Source organism: Erinaceus europaeus, chromosome 2 (genome assembly GCF_950295315.1).
Source record: "Erinaceus europaeus chromosome 2, mEriEur2.1, whole genome shotgun sequence".
In the NCBI taxonomy this organism is placed as follows: Eukaryota; Metazoa; Chordata; class Mammalia; order Eulipotyphla; family Erinaceidae; genus Erinaceus; species Erinaceus europaeus.
Genome location: NC_080163.1, coordinates 143,570,788 through 143,575,527, shown reverse-complemented (window position 1 = coordinate 143,575,527; position 4,740 = coordinate 143,570,788). Strand labels below are relative to the sequence as shown.

The window sequence follows — 4,740 nt, the reverse complement described above, 5'->3', positions numbered from 1 at the left end:
AAGGGAGAGGCATACAGGAAAGTGGGCCCTATCCAAGGGTTCCAGGACTGGGGGAAGTAGAGGCTCTATAGTGGAGATGTGAGGTTCCTGCTGTCTTAGGGTTCAAAAAGACAATCGATAGTTAATGTTATCATCACATTGTTTGGTAATTGGGTTAACTTTGAAAAGTCCTTTTGTGGCCGCCTGCCAGTCCTTTAACAATGGGCGGCACGAGCGCCCTAGCACTGGGCCCTCGCTGAGGCCGGTGCTTTGCTGTGGACTGTCCTCAGCATGAAATGACCGGCGCCCCCCACACACACTCCCGCGGCGGGGCTGGGGCTCTGAGGACTGTGGTTCTGGGCTCGAGTGGTCCCGTGCGGCCAGGCCAGGCACGCCGCCCAGGCCCATGGAGCTGGAGGGCCAGTGGTGGCGGACAACTGGCTGCGGACATTCACCAGGCGCTTGGGTACAAGGAGTTGAAGTTGCCCTCCTACAAAGGCCAGTCCCCTCAACTTAGTCTCCGAAGATATTTTGCTGACTTGATTGCCATCGTGAGCAATCGCTTCACACTCTGCCCTTCTGCCCGACACCTTGCTGTCTATTTGCTGGACCTGTTTATGGATCGGTATGACATCTCTATCCAGCAGCTACACCTAGTTGCACTTTCATGTCTGCTCCTAGCAAGTAAATTTGAAGAGAAAGAAGACAGTGTGCCTAAGCTGGAGCAGCTCAATAGCCTGGGTTGTATGACTAATGTGAATCTAGTCTTAACAAAGCAGAATTTGCTACATATGGAACTATTATTGTTAGAAACCTTTCAGTGGAACCTCTGCCTTCCAACAGCTGCCCATTTCATCGAGTACTATCTCTCCGAAGAAGTACATGAAACAGATCTTCATGATGGCTGGCCGATGATTTGCTTGGAAAAAACTAAGCTCTACATGGCCAAGTACGCAGATTACTTCCTGGAAGTGTCTTTGCAAGATTATGCCTTTCTAAATTATGCCTTCTTTAGTAGCTGCTGCATGTGTGGCTTCTTCAAGAATTATACTTCGTCTTTTGCCAAGGTGGCCTACAAGACTGCATCGTCTTACTGCTTACTCTTGGGATTTTTTAGTGCAGTGCATTGAACGACTATTAATTGCTCATGATAATGATGTGAAGGAAGCAAACAAAGAGGACAGGCGGGACCTCAACCAACACAACTAAATGTGTTCCAGACAAGCTCTCAGCCCTCATGGCTAGTTCACTTTCAGCTACCTCAGTATCTCCATCAGACGCAGCAGACCTCCCTGCAGTATCGCCATCCTGTGTCAGAGCAGCCAGGCTGCCAGCAGATTGTATCTACCACACATGCCTCATCTTACACTTTACAAACATGTCCTGCTGACTTTCAAACTAGTGTTCCAGGTCTTGGGCACGTGCAGACTGGTGTTGGGATGTCATTGGAGATACCAGTAGAAGTTAAACCCTGTTTAAATGTTTCTTACAACAGGAGCTATCAGATAAATGAACATTACCCTTGCATTACTCCATGTTTTGAAAGGTGATTATATGCAAACATATAACATATAACCCAGATTTACTGCGTCACTTAAAACTCTGGGACAAGTTTTTTTCTAAACTTCTTTTCAAAAAGAAAGGGATCCAGCATCAGAGTTCTTCAGATACCAGTAGCAAGAAGACTGAATATTTCTTTCAATGCACGATATATTCACGAGTGTTGTAAACCTCTAAGCAAACACTTCAGGGGTGTGTGTTTTAAATCCTGTTACAACAAATTTCCATATGACAAGAAATTTCAAGCCCCCAGCTGATGGTCCAAATATTTCAAAAATACTCAACACATCAGAAAATTTGGACAGCAGGACTCTAATTTGCTACTTTAAGATTTGACCTGTGGTAGGCTCTGGGCCTAATGTTGGCTTATATGTCAGAGACTAATTTTTGTCTGTGGACTTGCCAGTCTTTTTATGAAGGAAAGTTGCAGTATTATTAATCTTTGAAGTTCTTATTTTATTCTGCAGTTTTCAGTTATATTTTTGATCAACAAATGAGTTTTTTACTAAGTTTAAACTTATGAATTCCTATGCTATACCAATATGTGCAGTAAAAAAAAATAATTTTAGATGATTCTCTATCACTTGCTATCACAGATAGTTTTGGAATCTGAATTTATGTACTAAAACGAAGGGTGTACTAGATCTCCTAAAAATCATGGTCCTAAGTTTTTGTTTTTTTCCCTCTAAAGTGATCAACCTCAGATCTTTAGAATTTTAACTCATTTAACTCAGGGAATTTGTACTACTTGGAAATACTTAACTATAATGCAACAAGCTTTGGGGATGTTACACGAACTACCTTAGTAACATGGGTTCAAATGCTGCTCTTGTGTATTTTCAAGCAAAAACATATATAGCTTAGAATGAATGACTTGCATCCTATCATTCATGATACATATGTAGGTTTTGCATTTCTCAGTGCAATCAATAACTGATACTTTTTAAAATGTCTTTTTTTTTCCCAAGGGAAGGTATAAATGTCAAATGTCAGTACTAGACAGGAGTGGACTGTTTCCAGGGTAGCTCTCAGGTTGTGCTAGAGCCGCACTTTGTTATCTGAAAGAGAAGACAGGTTTTATAAGCAACCCTTGAATCTAGTCAGGGTCAGAAAGCAAAGGTACTGACTACTAAATCTCAGTAACCACTTTCATTGGATTGGCCCCAGACTGCTCCTGGGGTATTTCACTATATTGGTAATGAGTGGAGACAGCAATAATAGTAATAGTATAGCAAGGGAATTTGAGGGTGAAGAGTTGGAAGACATAAAAGTAAAAAAAATCACTGTACTGAACTCTACATTGTGCTCTTATCTGTGGGGGAAGAGAGATTTGTTGGAGGAAAGCTTTCTGATTTAAAAATTAGTGCTAGTTATCTTTTTTTTTTTTCCTTTTAAGATAGCACTTGAATAGAAGGGAAACTGCATGGCAGGTATGTGGCTGCCACAATATGCATTGAAAAACAAACCTTATAAAAATGTGGGTATGCAGCAGGAGTCTCAGTAATCAAGCCAATGGCTATTGTTTGGAAGGGGAGGGACTTAACGTAGTAATAATGGACCTATCTAGATGACTCCAGTGAATGAGTGTGGGGAGTGGGGGCTACTGCCAGTGTGAATTCTTAATTGAGATGAATTTATTAGTCTGGTAGGCAAAACAAAAAAAAAACCATTCAGGTAAGAACACTCACTCTTGGCAGTATTCAAGCATGCAAATTGTGAAAGTACCATCACTTTACAGAAGGCAGCTGATAGGATACTGGCCGTTCTTACCTCAAGAAAACTTGAATTACTTGGGGGAAATTTGGGTTCAAAAGAGAAGATGTCTTTCACAATAAGAACCCAGCAAGCTGGAGTCCAATTTTCAGTATTTTAACTACCTCAATAGTACTATGAATGTAAGAGAACTGGGATAGAGATCCCGACTTGAAACAACTGGTGCCTAGAGTAATTTAATGTCTTGTCAAATGCTTTTATTGATTGGTTTAAATGTCATTCATGTTAATAGAAGAATATGCCTTTAAAAAAGACTTATTAATAACATTTTCCCAATTTATATTTTAAAAAGCTAAAGAACACTGGATTAATTTCTTTTGGGGGGGGTAGAGTAAAATAATGAATTGGTCATTATTGCTGCATACCCAGGGTGGGGTGGGCATGGGGTGGTTGGAAAACCAGAACTAATTGTAACATTAGATTTCAATATTAAAGACAATTCATAGTTGTTAGCTTGTTTGGGGGGCAGGGGTGGGGGGGGGAGTTGTGTGGATTCTCTTTTGTTTAATTTATTGATTGGTTTTTAAAGTAGGTCTCTGTTTTGTTTTTGTTTACTGGACCATCATTTAATGTGTACTGTGAAGAGTTAATGATATGTATAACGGGCTTTACCAAAGTCCACTGAATAAACCCTACTCAAGTACAGACTGCAAACCAAAATGCATCTGTGTTATGACATTAATTGCAAATAGTATGGTGCTAAAGTCTACACCAGTGGAATTAGATGAGTGCTATGCACTTAATTTTAAAATAAAACTAGTTTTCAGTTAAAAAAAAAAGTCCTTTTGTTAGGGTTTGCTGTACAGTACCCAGTATCTTGTACATAGCTGTTGCTTCTGATCTACTTGGTCTAGGCTTTTGAGAGAGTCTGCATATCAATTACATAGCCTATAGACTGAAAAGATTCAGTTTGTGTTTTGAAAAACTTCGAGACATACAATTAATTTTCCCCCTCTTGTATTTATTAACTAGTGATTTATATGACTACATTTTACTAGGAGTGTACATAAACACCATTCCCACCACTAAAAGACTATGACCCATCCCTCCCACCCACTCCCACCCCACACTGGCCCAGGAAGCTGCGTGTCTACCCCTCACCACAGGGTTTTTACTTTGGTGCCCTACTTACAATTTGGTCAGGTCCTGTTTTTAGTTTCCCTTTCAGATCTTCTTAGTCAACTTCTGTTGATGAGTGGGATCATCCCATACTCATCTTTATCTTTCTGACTTAGCTCACTTCACATAATTCCTTCTAGCTCTGTCCAAGATGTGTCAGCGAAGGTGGGTTCATTGTTCTTGATAGCTGCACATATGCTCTTATCTTACAGGACCTGGCCTATATCTAGGTTTTGGGACTTTGTTAGGAAGTGAACCTCCTGGAATGGAATTAGAGACTACCATGAAAGGAAAGTTCTCACCCAGGTG

General features: G+C 40.6%; 1 pseudogene; it reads left to right on the top strand.

Moving 5' to 3' along the window:
* The first annotated feature begins 385 nt into the window (after positions 1-385).
* LOC132536761 (cyclin-J-like) lies at positions 386-4,083 on the top strand (annotated as a pseudogene).
* The last annotated feature ends 657 nt before the right edge of the window (positions 4,084-4,740 follow it).